The 6,181-nt window shown below is 34.7% G+C and overlaps 1 pseudogene across 1 annotated transcript; it reads left to right on the top strand.

Moving 5' to 3' along the window:
- The first annotated feature begins 2,028 nt into the window (after window positions 1-2,028).
- LOC143535433 (cytochrome P450 76C1-like) lies at window positions 2,029-4,275 on the top strand (annotated as a pseudogene). The gene is made up of 2 exons (XR_013135712.1): window positions 2,029-3,016; window positions 3,658-4,275. The product of XR_013135712.1 is annotated as a cytochrome P450 76C1-like (transcript).
- The last annotated feature ends 1,906 nt before the right edge of the window (window positions 4,276-6,181 follow it).

Genomic DNA, 6,181 nt, shown 5'->3' with positions numbered 1-6,181 from the left:
ATGAGCTATGGCTTGAGAAATTTTACTACAAAACGAATGGAGCAACTGAGGTAATAGTCCATAGCTAATATGATTTTTTTTCCGAATTGTATCATAGCTAATATGCTGGCATAATTCTAATGGCTAAACTTATTATTATTATTATTATTATTATTATTATTATTTATTTATTTTTTTTTTTGCACTTTGGCTTCGTTGGATTGTTTGATTGTTGTAAGCAAATGCATTCTCGGAATAGAATTTTAGATTTGTAATATTAACCTCTTAGCCCGTCTCAGAGAATATGCATCGAATTTTGAGCTACAAGAAGAATGGATAAGAGTAATTTAAAGTTTTATAGTAAATTATATAAAACTTCGATTATTTAAAGTTTAGATTTCTACACTTTCATGAAGAAACTTTTGGCTGGAGGTGGGAAGCGGGTGTGTTAGATAAAGATCTGGGCCAAATTGGGCTTGAGCAAAACGGATAACTTTACTATGTTAAATATGATTACCAAATATTTTATTATTTCTAACAGTTATCGATTTTCTGAATAAAATGATTTAGGAGGTTTCATCCATTCATAAATAAAGTTAAATTAGCTCCTTTACAAGCAAACCTGCTGAGATAACAATATTCTTTAGTGCGATGTTTAGCTAAAGATATTTGTTTGATGTTTAGGTGAAGAAGATCAATAAAATGGGCCTTGCTCAATGCATTGGAAAAGTGAGTGGACTGAAGGTTGTACATAACTTATCACCTTAATGTGTCGTCAGTTGTCACTTTGTTACAATCTTACAATTTGGCTGCTATACTTCAAAATTTGTTACTAAATCACTATACCTTTTCAAATTGATTGTTTTGGGTAATTTTACTAGAAATATCTGAAATGACAAATTTATGAATGAAGTGAAAGTAGGTTACTTACGGTTTGTCCTGTAAGAGTTTAGAATGTTCCTATTAATAAGTATAAAAATTGTTGTGTTATTATGCAGCAATGCATGGCATGAAGTATCAAGGTCTTCTTATGAATGAATGTGTCACTACTGATGGATCTGCAATGTTCATAATATTTTGTGTATTGTGTGTTTGACTTCAAAAGTCAAAGCAGCACAATGGTCATTTTATTTTGTAGTTGGTGTGTTTGACTTTAAAAGTCAAAGTAGTACAATGGTCATTTTTATTTACAATGGCCATTTTATTTTGCCCTTTGGGAAATATGAGATGTGAGATACTTACTTTGCACATATGAGCATAGCAAGTAAAATAAACATATTATTTGGGAAGTTTGGGAGTTATTGCCTTTAATATATAATCTCCTTCCACAACAATGATGTTTGATCATGGCTATCCCAAAGAACACAAACCATAAGATGCCTAGAACAAAAGCAGCAGCTCCTGTTAACATTGTCTTAACAAGTTTCAACTAAAAAACTCAAACCTTAAGTATCCCTATACTGTTGATCACAATTCAAAAAGAAAGCTTACCATCCAATAACGTTTGTCAGTAATGTCAAATCCACCTTGATAACGCCTGAACCGGGTATGAATATCGGGTCTCTTTGTTCTTGACCCTAGCAGCACGAGTGCACCATATGGCTCATTGGCTGGACAGGGCCTTTAGCTAATCAATGAGCTCAAGATATGTATACCTTACTGTGAGATAGGTTGATTTAGTGGGCCTATCAATGGTCCAAAGGGTTCACTTTGAGGCGCGCCATTTTTAGTTATGTGTCAAAGGTTGAGACGAGTTGGCATTCGCTTCATTCAGTTGAGATGACTAACAATCTAAAATATTGAATCATTAATATTTGGTTGTTATATCTACTTTCATACCACAACATCACTTTCAACAAATCATGTTTTTTTTTATTTAGAATATAATTTTTTTTAAAGAATCTATAATTATGTAATTACGATATTAAACTGTCCGTCCACCTGGCGGGTATAAAACTAGTTATGTTAGTTGTTACTATTTGGTAGGAAAGTTTCAAATCTATGATCAACATTATCATCCACTCCTACATGTGGACAATAATACACCACTACTGCTATATATATAACAAAATCAGATTTCAAAGATCAAACTTATCTCACAATGATCAACTACTGGTCATGGTGGTGGAAAGTAGAAAACACTAGAGATGAGCTTGCTCGCACAATTCTCACCATTTGTGTTCCAACACTAGTACTTCTTTGGTACAAATACACCGTATCATTTACCAACTATCGGTTGCCACCAGGCCCCTATGGCTTACCGGTTTTCGGTTACCTTCCATTTCTGAGCTCCAACTTACACGAAAGATTCACGGAGATGGCTCACAAATATGGTCCTATCTTTAGCCTGCAGCTCGGAAGTAAGTTACATGTTGTGGTAAACTCCATGGACCTAGCAAAGGTTGTGGTTGGTTAGCGTGACCAGACGTTTGCTAATCGCAATCCTCCTGTCACAGCACTAACCATCACCTACGGTGGCCTTGATGTTGTATGGTCCAACAAAACACATTGGCGTTACATGAGGAAACTTTTGGTTAGCCAAGTGTTGAGCAATGCAAATCTTGATGCTTGTCGCGATTTTAGAATCAAAGAAGTGAGAAAAACAGTTAGTAATGTTTATGCTAGGATGGGGACAAAGGTTAATATTAATGAAATCGCTTTCGACACAGAACTTAACGTTGTAACGAGCATGTTATGGGGTTGTAGCGATTCTGGGGATCTTTTAGATGGATTTCGAGAACTTGAGTTCAAGATTGTTGAGTTAGTGGGAAAACCAAATATCTCTGATTTTGTACCGATGTTATCGCGGTTCGATCTACAAGGAAGGCATCAAGAAATTGTGAAGATACAGGAACATCTTGATAGGATTTTTGACAATTTAATTGAAGAAAGAATCAATGTTAATAAGTTTAGAAAAGTGGGTGGTGCAGTTGATGTAGATGGAAGGAAAGATTTTCTTCAAATAATGTTAGAGCTTAAAGACCAGAAAGATGCTTCAACGTCATTGGACATCAATTAAATAAAAGCCCTATTATTTGTAAGTTCATGAACCTAAAGATTTATTTAAATTATTAACTTTTATAAAATTAAAAACTTGCAAATAGAATTATACGGTATAACAATTACAATATATAGATGTCTAAAGTGACACATGTGCCCAAACATATAGTGTACAACAAATTAATCCATATGATTTTATTAATTGGTTCGTGACACATGTTATCCATTGCCAATCATTTATTATTATTTTATTAGTCAAATTTGTTTTCAAACATATTTGTTTCCAATTATAACTTTTACCACATGAAATTTTATAAAATTTCGAGTATATCGTAGCAATATGCTTATTTTTATCTACGTTTCGATGTAACTTTTATTTGAAACAGAATTACATGTGATAAAGTACAAGTAATCTAAGCATAGATGAACAAGTTGTTAATTTTCTTTTTTCTTTTTTACGCTAGTTTTTAACATTACAAGTTCATTATTCTTTTACACGATGGTGTTTTACATTTCGGTATAAATTTTGTTATCTCATGTTTTAACGTGCCGTAACACGTGAGTTAACAAGCTACAACGCGCGTGCACGATTCAACGTTTTGACGTTTGTCTTTTATACTGTTCAACTCGTTGGTCTAAATAGATAGTTACTAAACAACCTAAAAACTGTTATATTAGGACATTTTGACGGCAACAACAGACACAGCGTCGACAATGGTAGAGTGGGTGATGGCAGAGATTTTGAATAATCCAAGTGTGAAGACAAAGATTCAAGAAGAACTAACAGAGATTATTGGTATGAATATTGTTGAAGAATATCATCTGCCCAAACTAAAATATTTGGATGCAGTAACCAAGGAGACGTTTAGGGTACACCCACCTCTTCCTCTCTTAATCCAAAGATGCCCAGATGAATCATGCAATGTTGGTGGATACACAATACCAAAGGGAAGTATTGTATTTATGAACATTTGGGGGATCCAACGTGATCCCAAAAACTGGACCAATCCATTGGAGTTCAAGCCGGAAAGATTTTTGAACGGAAAGTTGGATTACAATGGAAAAAGTTTGAAGTTTTTGCCGTTCGGATCAGGAAGAAGAATATGCCCAGGAATCCCCCTTGGAGAGAAGATGATGATGTATATATTAGCATCCCTCTTGCATTCTTTTGAGTGGAGCGTGCCAAAAGATGAAGAACTTGAGCTTTCGGATGAGTTCGGATTTGTAACCAAGAAAAGGAAACCACTGTTTGCTATACCTTCTCAAAGATTGTCGGAAGCAAGGTTATACTTATGATATAAATGATCTGATAAGATATTCTTGTTTCTTTTAATTGGGTAAACAAGTCGAGTTCATAAAGAGATTAAAATACAACATGTATTGATACTAGCCAAGAATAATCTAGGCTTAATGTATATATTCGCTACATGTCATTTGATATTAACCCATTACACGGCAACTAACTATCACTAGATCATAATAACAAATCATATAAATGCTACTTATATGTTGGGGCATTTTTGCTCATGAGAAACCCAACAAATATTATATTACATGGGTTATACTATTATTATTATTTAATAATAAGAAAAAAAAAGAAAAGAAAAATATTTTTTTTTGTTGTTGCTTCACGGATGAAAAGAAACAAAACCAAATTGGTTTTTGTTTTGGGCCCCATGATTATTATTATTTTTTCATGGGCTACAAGAGTCAAGAAGGATTTAATGGGCTTTTGGTTTGGTGCACATCTTTAACCGCCTTAGAAACTTATATAAATGGCGAACAATTTTTTTGGGGTATCTTTCTCCACAGCCGACAAGAACAATAATATTTGGTGTATTCCTTTGTTTGATAACAGAGACAAAGAAAAAGAAGGTTGGTGTTTTCTTTTCCTTTTTGGTGATTTTTTGGTGAAGATAAGAGACGTTCTAAAGATCGATTAATTCTCTCGTTGGTGATACCTCTTACTCGTTACTCTTTTGTATTTGATTCTATATACTTGAAGTAATTGTTTGTGCCAAGTATATGATGATTTGTGTATGCATCAAGTTTTACCTAGAGAAGACATTGTATTGCTATTATTGGTGATAGTGGATTTGAAGCGGCTCTAGTAGTCCCGTGATTTTTACTCTCGCCTTGAGAGGTTTTCCACGCTAAAATTTTTGTGTCCGTTTTACTTTTATGTTATACCCTATTTGTTTGCATCCTCATTGGTTCATTTGGGTCGGAAAAAAGTTTAGCCAAACGAAGATTAATTCAGTAATTTTTGTTTACCGTTCGTGGCTAGGTGTCGTTTTTCCCAACAGAGTGGTATCAGAGCTTCGGCTCTTGTTCTTGGGTTAAGACTTGCTTGAACGATGGAAGCTAATACAAGTAGGATGGTGAATTTGAATGGTGCTAATTATCATGTTTGGAAAGGCAAGATGGAAGACCTTCTTTACGTGAAGGATTATTATTTGCCTGTGTTCACTATCGATAAACCTGAAGATAAAACAGTTGAAGAGTGGAATATTTTGCATAGAAAGGTTTGTGGGTATATTCGGCAGTGGGTTGATGATAATGTTTTGAACCATATTAGTGGGGAGACTCATGCTTGTACTTTATGGACCAAGCTTGAAGAGTTGTATGCTCGGAAGACCGGGAACAATAAGTTGTTCTTGATTAAACAATTGATAAACTTGAAATACCGTGATGGTACGCCTGTTACTGATCATTTGAATGCTTTTCAGGGTGTTATTAATCAGCTTGCAAGTATGGGTATTAAGTTTGAAGACAAGATACAAGGTTTATGGCTTCTTGGTACGTTACCGGATTCTTGGGAGACTTTTAGGACATCGTTGTCCAACTCCGCAGCAAACGGTATTATTACTATGGAATTGGCTAAAGGTAGTATTATAAATGAAGAGATGAGAAGAAAGTCACAAGGTTCCTCTTCGCATTCAGATGCCTTGGTTACCGAAAGTAGGGGGAGAAGCCATAGTAGAGGTCCGAGTAATAGAGCAAAGCACCGCAGTAAATCCAAAGGGAAGTTTGAAGAATTTGAGTGCTATCATTGTGGTAGAAAAGGGCACACAGTAAAATTCTGCAGACAATTGAAAAAGGAGAACAAAAGGGCTAATTACAACAATTAAAAGAACAACCACAAGAAAGACGATGGTGATGAAGGTACTTCTGAAACTAACACTGCCACCGAAGAATTTCA

Source organism: Bidens hawaiensis, unplaced genomic scaffold (genome assembly GCF_021521415.1).
Source record: "Bidens hawaiensis isolate Kalapana, Puna unplaced genomic scaffold, B.hawaiensis_p1.1 tig00010472_1, whole genome shotgun sequence".
Taxonomy (NCBI): Eukaryota; Viridiplantae; Streptophyta; class Magnoliopsida; order Asterales; family Asteraceae; genus Bidens; species Bidens hawaiensis.
The sequence above is the reverse complement of the archived record's forward strand: the minus strand, read 5'-3'. Positions and strand labels throughout refer to the sequence as shown.